This window comes from Pseudorca crassidens, chromosome 9 (assembly GCF_039906515.1).
Source record: "Pseudorca crassidens isolate mPseCra1 chromosome 9, mPseCra1.hap1, whole genome shotgun sequence".
Taxonomy (NCBI): domain Eukaryota; kingdom Metazoa; phylum Chordata; class Mammalia; order Artiodactyla; family Delphinidae; genus Pseudorca; species Pseudorca crassidens.
This window is the reverse complement of record NC_090304.1, coordinates 2,051,401-2,060,021: the sequence shown is the minus strand read 5'-3', so window position 1 is coordinate 2,060,021 and position 8,621 is coordinate 2,051,401. Positions and strand designations below refer to the sequence as shown.

Sequence of the window (8,621 nt, the reverse complement as noted above, 5' to 3'; positions counted from 1 at the left end):
GAGGCCCCGCCCCCGACCCTGCCGCCCGAGCGCGGAGAGGCAGCAGCCGCAGCCCCCAGCCCAGCCCCCGGGGGGCGGGACGCACGTCCCTTCCCCCCTCGCTCACACACATCAGGGTGTCAGACCTGGTGCAGTCAGGACCCCGGGGCCTGGGCACAGAGTGCCAGGCGCGGCACGCGTCCCTGGGCTGCAGGCGCGCTCGGATTCCCCTAAGGGGCCGCGCCGGAGGACAGGCCTGCAGGCGGGGAAAACTGCTTCCCCTCCTCCCTCAGGCGCCTGGGACTATGGTAGCAGGCCCCGCGGAGGAGGTGATGCATGGGCGCCAGCTCTGCCGAGATAGCAGCGCGCTTGGTTCACAGCGCTCCCGGGATAGGAACCCGGGTGGCGGTTGATGCGGCCCTGGCCTGAAGGTCCCGGAAGGCGAGCCTAGGCCGTCAAGCCCTTGTCCCGTGGAAGGGGGAGTCCCTGAGGGCTGTTGGAAGAGTCTGTGCTGGAAAGGTCACAGACAGGGTGTCCCCCAGGCCAGGGTTGTGTCCAAGAGGCCCAAGCCGCTTATGGAACCTCCAGGTGCTGTGTATTTCAGGCACAGCCTGGTGGCGCCAGTACCGCAGGGGGCCGGCCCCACACTCCTGCTAAGGAGGCAGAGGGCTAAGGAGGCAGAGAGGCGAGTCATCAAGCATTCTCCCCAGGTGACAGCAAGGTGACGTGCAGCTGGAGAGATGAGAGCTCTGCGTCTGCAGTAACCCTGGCACGAGTGACTACTGACCACTTGCAAGGTGGCCAGCGCCACTGCTGGGGACTGAAGTTTTCATTGTATGCAGCTGGAGAGATGAGAGCTCTGCGTCTGCAGTAACCCCGGCACGAGTGACTACTGACCACTTGCAAGGTGGCCAGCGCCACCGCTGGGGACTGAAGTTTTCATTTTGCTCACTGTACAGTGGTTTGAATTTCAGTAGCAGTGGGCGGCCGGAGCGGTGCGGTCGTACTCATCGGGACTCTGGTAGTTTTGTAGTTTCCTTGGTGACTTATTGTAAAGTTTGTTTTGGCTTCACGCGTATGTAAGAGCCACAAGCGCAACTGTGGGGTTTGTGGGTGTCGAAGGGATGTTACAACAGAGGTACCAACTTTGGGGGTCTGCCAGATTCTTTCTGTCGAAGAGGAGGTAGAACAGGTCTTCAGTGTGAAGAATCGCTTGTCTAGGTGCCCTGCCCTCCCATCAGCTCCCTGCTGCCCACAGTGATAGGGACATTTCCTGCCAAAGGTGTGGGCTGTCCCTTCCCTGGGCCCTCTGGGGAAGGGGGGGGCAGAGAGCCCCCCCTCAGGGAGCGGCAAAACCACGCACCTGCGTCTTCGGCCCGCCATCCCCCAAAGTGGGTCGCGCCTGGCCAGCTTGTTCTGTTCTCTCTGCTTCAGTCCTGCATTTAGTGGGTGCCAGCCGTGTGCCAGGCCTATTCCAGGCGCTCGCTGTGAGGAGCTGGACAGCCAGGACCCCTTCGCTTGAGGACCTTCGGCCCTGGTGAGGGTGACAGATGTCACCCCACGATGATCATGTCAGTGCTGCAAAGGGGGAGGAGTTCTGAGGATGTGTGACAGGTGGGGGGTGGCACTCCTCCCCGTGGGTCCTGGAAGGAATCAGCCACGGAGCCAACCCTGAGGGGTGATGGGGGGAGCTTTCCAGGCAGAGGGGTAGCTTGGAGGAGTGGAAAGGAAGCTGGTGGGGTGGGCGCAGAGGATGTGCGAAGGGCTGGGCTTGAGGTCTGAGGTTGGGGCCAGCGGTGAGGTCAGGGGCCAGGTGGGCTGGCTCTTGGGCCTGAAGGTCAGAGTGGAGCTGCACTGGATTCTGGCCCCAGTGGGAGTGACTGGGGGTATTCCACAGGGGAGCCTCAGGCCTTGCCCCTGTGAGGTAGCTCGCGTGGTTATGGGGGCTGGGAATGACCTGCCGTCTGCACACTGGCGGCCCAGGAAGGCCAGTTTGGTGATGTCGTCCAGTCTGAGTCTGGAGGCCTGAGAGCCAGGGGAGCGGATGGTGTAAACCCCAGTCTAAGGGCAGGAGGAGGTGACGGGAGCTGTCCCAGCTCAAGGGGTGGGGCCAGAAAAGGGCACGTTCTCCCTCCCCTGCCTTGTGTTCTGTTCAGGCCTCGGGGACCAGATGGTGCCCTCCCACCTGCTCTCCTGCGTCCGCAATTCAATGCTGATCTCACCTGGAAACACCCCCCCAGACTCCCCCAGAAGTAATGTCCCGCCTGGGTGCCTGGGGCCGGTCATGTTGACACAACAGTACGTATCCCAGGGAGCAGTGACATGATGTGTGTGCCAGTGTGATCGGGGGCAGGGAGCGCCCCGCGGGGATGTCCTGGGGAAGGCTCCCGGTGTTGGCTGGACTGCAACGCTTTCCATCCCAGCTCCAGGACGCATGGACAAGCTCCCAGAGGGGCTGCGTTAGAGAATGAGGGGGGCGAGGCAGAGCTTGCTATGCCTGGGATGGGACACCCCGTCCCTGTGCTTCCCTTGCCCTGCAGCCCTGGCTGCCCTAGGAAGGGGAGCTGATGGGGATACAGCTGGCAGCTCGGCAGGACCAGCAGGCTGTGCTGCCCAGCTGGGTTTGGCCTGAGTCTTCCCCTCCCAGTGACTTCGGGCTGGTTCCACCGTGTCCCTGTCTGCAATGGAACATGACCACAGGCCCAGGCACGTGAGCAAGGCCTGGCCCATGGGAGGCAGGAGGCCAGGGCCTCCTTTCAGCTTGTCTGGTGGAGAGGCTTCTCTGCCCATAGCTGGTGACTCACTGCTCTCCTGGGGCACATGGTCTGTCGGGGGGGAGTCGGTGAATCACTGAACCCCGCCTCTTTGCCTTCATTTCCTGTGGAAATAAACAAAGACCACCTAAATGAGACAAACCGGCTGTATCTGCAGAGCCTGCTACCTACAAGGGAATCAGCCGCCCTCGCTGCATTTGGCAGGGACTCGAAGGCCGCCCCCAAGGGAGACAGGTTTATGTTGGAAAAAAAAACAAAAAAAAGGAGGAGTTTAACATCTGAAAAATGTACTACACCATATCAATAGAATAAAGGACAGAAATTATGTGATCGTCTCAACGGATGTAGGAAGAGCATCTAACAAAACCCAGTATTCGGGCTTCCCTGGTGGCGCAGTGGTTGAGAGTCCGCCTGCCGATGCAGGGGACACGGGTTCGTGCCCCGGTCCGGGAAGATCCCACATGCCGCGGAGCGGCTGGGCCCGTGAGCCATGGCCGCTGAGCCTGCGCATCCGGAGCCTGTGCTCCGCAACGGGAGAGGCCACAGCAGTGAGAGGCCCACGTACTGCAAAAACAAACAAACAAACAAACAGAAACAAACCCAATATTCTTTCATGGTGAAAACACTCCGCACACTCAAAATAGAAGGGAATGTCCTCCATCCAATAAGGGGCGTCTACAAATACCCACAGCTGACCTCACACCTAGTGATAAAAGTCTGAGAGCATCCCGCCTAAGGTCAGGAACGAGACAAGGACCCCACATCCTGCCACTATCTTTGTGTTGATTTCTGCTGTACAGCAAAGTGACTCAGTTATACATATATATTCTTTTTCATATTCTTTCCCATTATGGCTCATCACAGCATATTGAATATAGTTCCCTGTGCTATACAGTAGGACCTTGTTTTTTGTCCATTCTATATATAATAGTTTGCATGTGTAATCCCAAACTCCCGACTTCCCTGGTGGTCCAGTGGGTAAGACTCCGTGCTCCCGCTGCAGGGGACCCGGGTTCGATTCCTGGTGGGGGAACTAGATCCCGCATGCATGCCGCAACTAAGAAGTCTGCATGCTGCAACTGAAGATCCCACATGCCACAACTAAGACCTGGCGCAGCCCAAATAAATAAATAAATAAATAAATAAATAAATAAAATCCCAAACTCCCAATCCATCCCTCCCCCACTCTACCTCCCCCTTGGCAACCATAAGTCTATTCTGTTCTCTGTGTCCTTGAGTCTGTTTCTGTTTCATAGATAAGTTCATTTGTGTCATATTTTAGATTCCACATATAAGTGCTATCATATGCTATTTGTCTTTCTCTTTCTGACTTACTTCACTCAGTATGATCATCTCTCGGTCCATCCATGTTGCTGCATACTCCTGCCACTTCTACTCAACATTGTCCCGGAGGTTCTGGCCAGAGCATTGAGGCAGGAAGAAGGAGTAAAAAGGCACCCATATTAGAAATGAAGTATTGAACTACCTCTATTTGCAGATGACATGATGTTGTGTATGGAAGATCCTAAGAGATCCACACACACAAAATTAAAGCTAATAAGCGTGTTCAACAATTGGCAGAATACAAGATCAATATACAAAAATCAATTTTATTTCTATACCTAGCCATGAGCAATCCAAACGTGGAATTATGATGACAATCCCACGTGTAACAGCAGCAAACGAACAAAATACCTAGGAATACATGGAGCGAAAGAAGCGTAAGACTCGTACACTGAAAACTACAAAACGTTGTCAGAAGGAATTAAAGAACATCTAACTAAGTGAAAAGATAACTGGTGTTCATGGATCAGAAGACTTAATATGTTTATGGTGCCAATACTCCCCCAAACTGATCTAAAGCTTCGACGAAATCCCTATCAAAATCCCAGCTGGCTTTTTACAATCTGATCCTAAAATTCATATGGGAATGCAAGGGCCCCAGAATAGCCAGAAGAAACTGGAAAAATAAGAGGAAAGTTGTTGGATTCACACTTCCCCATTCAAACTTACTGCAAAACTACAGAGATCAAGGCAGTGTGGCACTGGCGTTAAGGACAGACGAACAGATCAGTGGAATAGAATCGAGAGTCCAGAAATAAACCCTCACGTTCATGGTGGGTTGCCACAAGGACACCGAGACAATTCGATGAGGAAAAGAACAGTCTTTTCAACAACTGGTGCTGGGGCAGCTGGATATCCACAGGCGAAAGAATGACGTTGGGGCCCTACCTCACGCTGTACACAAACGTTAACTCAAAACGGATCGTGGACCTCAATGTAAGAGCTGAAACTATAAAACTCTTAGAGAAAGACATAAACCTTCGTGACCTTGTGTTAGACAATGGTTTCTTATATACAACTCCCAGAGCACAAGCGAAATAAGAAAAAAATAAGTAGGGAAATCGCTGGTGGTCCAGTGGTTAGGACTTGGTGCTTTCACTGCAGTGGCCCAAGTTCAATCCCTGGTCAGGGAACTAAGATCCCACAAGCCGCACAGCTCGGCCAAAAAAAAAAAAAGAAAGAAAGAAAGAAAAAGGAAAAAATAGGTAAATTGGACTTGGTCAAATTTTAAACTTTCGTGTGTCAAAGGATATTGTGTATTGATTGATATGATTTCAAATCCACTTGATGATTTAAGTGAGGTTGTTTTAATCCACTTGATTATGGCAAAGACAGAAAATAGAAGTTGTTTTTAGAAGTAAAGTTGTTTTGGGGAGGAGGGATAAATTAGGAGGTTGGGATGAACATATACACACTACTATATATAAGATAGAGAATCAACAAGGATCTACCGTATAGCACAGGGAACTCTGCTCAATACGCTGTAATAACCTATATGGGAAAATAATCTGAAAAAGAATAGATACACGTGTACGTATCATCGAATCACTTTGCTGTACGCCTGAAACTAACACAACACTGTGAATGAACTATACTCCAGTATAAAATTAGAATTAAAGACAAAACAAACAAAATAGAAGTAAAATTGTTTTGATATAAGAATGAACCGTGTCAGGATGTTATGTTATTATTGGAGCTCAGCAGCTCAGGGCTCCCTGGGGGCTTATCAGTAAGAACCGTGTGAAAAAGCAGCTCTGGTGCCAGACATTAGGGCTGTAAATACCAAGAGTCCGTGAGGACCGGGCGAGACTGCTGATCTAGCTCTCCGAAGCCCTTGGGGCATTAGCTCCCGCCCTGGTAAAGGTGATTCCTTTATGGGCAGTGGTGACAAACGGTGCAGCCTTCTCTCCAAGGAGATCAGCCAGCCGGCCAACACCAGCACCGTGGTTCCCTAGCAACGCGCTCTAGCAACGAGGGACTTTTATTTTTGCGCGGGCAGCGGGACATCCGCTCCCCCGAGAAACCAAAACTTTGTACAAAAGGTACATCTCAACTGAATGTGGACTTTCTTCCTTATACTTCCCCTTGGCTGGAACAAAGGGGTAATTAATCTATCATTTGTTTGGAGTATGTTATTTCTGTATTGGCTTATTAAGAGACATTATCCTGTATGCTTGTGATGTTATTATAACTCCCGCCGTGAAGCTGTGTTAAATAAAGTATTGGCAAAGACAATCTCAGTCTCTGAGCATGATCTGCTGCCCCCTTAAACAAAACAGATATCAGCAAGAAAGTGGAGAGACAGCCCATGAAATGGGAGACAATATTTACAAATCAGATATCTGATAAGACACTAGGATCCAGAGCACGTAAAGAGCTCTTAACAGCAACAAAAAGGCAAACAACCCAACTTAAAAATGGACACGGGATCTGAATCAACATTTTTCTTCTTTTTTTTTTTTTTCGGCCGGCGGCTTGCAGGATCTTAGTTCCGCGACCAGGGATCAAACCCACGCGCTCGGCAGTGAAAGCGCAGAGCCCTAACCATTGGACTGCCAGGGAAGTCCCCGAATAAACAGTTTCCAAAGAAGATAGATGTTAGCCAATAAGCACATGGAAAGATCTCAACATCACTAATCATCAGGGAAACATGCAAATCAAAACCACCATAAGTGATCACTTCACACCCACTAGGATGGCTATCACAAAAGAGACAGAAAATAACAAGTGTTTAGAAGCATGTGGAGAGGCTGGAGCCCTCAAACATTGCTGGTGGGAATGTAAAGTGATGCAATCATTTTGGAGGACGTGCTGGCAGTTCCTCAAAATGCTAAATGGAGTTATCACATCACCCGGCAATGCCTCTTAGGTACATTCCCAAGAGAAACGAAACCGTACATCCTCTCAAAAATGTGTCCAGCACTGTTCACGACAGCTAACGGGTGGAAACAACGCACATGCCCACTGACGGCTGAATAGATACACAAAATATAGAGTAGCCCTACCGTGAAGTACCATTGAACCGTGAAGAGGAAGGAAGCACTGACACAGGCTACAATGTGGGTGACCCTGAAACCATGAGGCTGAGTGAAAGAAACCAGTCACAGAAGGCCACGTGTTATATTTCTGTTTATGGGAAATGTCCGTTTTGGGGAAATGTCCAGAACGGGCCAATGCACAGATAGAAAGCAGATTAGCGGTTGCCTGGGGCTGCGGGGGGTGGGGGGGGCGGGGGGCGGAGGGAGTGAGTACTAATTGTGTACCTGCGGGGTCTCTCCTTGGGGTGTTGAAATGTGAAATTAGGTGGTGCTGATGGTGGCACAGCTCTGCGAGCATATAAAAACCCCTGAACTGTACATTTTAAAGGAGTGAAATTGATGGTATGTGAATTGCATCTCAGTAAAGCTGAAAGAGAGAGAAAGCTTAGCTGTGTTCCGATCAGAGGCTGCCAGCCCTGGGGGAGATGCACGTAGCTAACCAGCCTGGCGGCCCGTGGGAGTGGCTTGGGGGCTACTTGGCTTTCTCTGGGCGGTCCTAGGTTGGGAACAAAAATAGAGAAGCAGGTGGTCCTGGCCACGGCCTGACCCTCTGGGCCGATTTCTGCAGAGGTTGTGGTTGGTCTTCCTGGACTTCTCATGTGGGTCAGACCTTGCTGTCATGTGTGGTCTGTCCTTGTCCTTTGCGTAGTCAGCCTCTTGCTCCGTGAGTCTAAAATAGGGATAAAGAATGCGCTACCTCGGGTGTGAGAGGCATGGTGGGGTAGGGTTATCTCCACTGGCCTTCTCGGCCCAGCTCTCAACCGGGGGGCCCTGTCCTCCTGGAGCTCCCACCTCATAAACTAGAGAATTGAGAGTAGTGACAGGAGCTCAGAGCGGCCGAGGTGACGGGACAGGACCAGCCCTCTGGGGGCCTCTTGGCCCGGGGGAGAGCAGAGACCCCAGGCCGTAGAGTGCCACAGGGGAATGAGCTGGGAGAGGGGAGGGCTGGGGGTCTAGGGTTCTTCCGAGGGCGGTGGCAGGCCAGGGGACCCTGGGGGCTGGCAGGTGTGTTTTGGAAAGTGGGGCGGCCAAGGGCTCAGTAACTGCAGGAGTCCAGGCCAGCGCTGACTGTGCAGGATGAGGGGCAGAGATGGACAAGGGGTCTCAGGCCAGGAGGGCCTCCCTGTGTCTTGGGGGTCAAGGGAGGGAGGACAGGTCAGCCACCAGAGGGTGAGGGATAGTTTAGGGTTCGTGCAGGGAGGGATTGGGGCGTAATTAAGGGCGCACTGAGATGTCTCTTAGGAGACCCCCAAGGTGTGGAATCTGTCCCTCTGGGGCAGCTTGCGGTGATGGTGCGGGGCCTGGTCAGGCGTTTCGGGGGTCCCCTGGCCTCCCCTTCAGTCTTGCTCTGGGTACGAGGAGGGGTGAGGGCCCTGGGCCCAGACAGGAGAAGAGACCTGGAGGCTCTGACCCTGGCTGCACTGAGACTGGTGGGGCTCCAAGGCCCAGGATGGACATCAGAGTTCCCGCACCGCGACCCCCCAGC

The 8,621-nt window shown here is 52.6% G+C and overlaps 1 long non-coding RNA gene across 1 annotated transcript; it reads left to right on the top strand.

Moving 5' to 3' along the window:
- Positions 1–10: 10 nt before the first annotated feature.
- On the top strand, positions 11–5,236 carry LOC137229842 (uncharacterized). The gene is made up of 2 exons (XR_010945878.1): positions 11–2,277; positions 4,098–5,236. It is a non-coding gene; the product is annotated as an uncharacterized lncRNA (long non-coding RNA).
- The last annotated feature ends 3,385 nt before the right edge of the window (positions 5,237–8,621 follow it).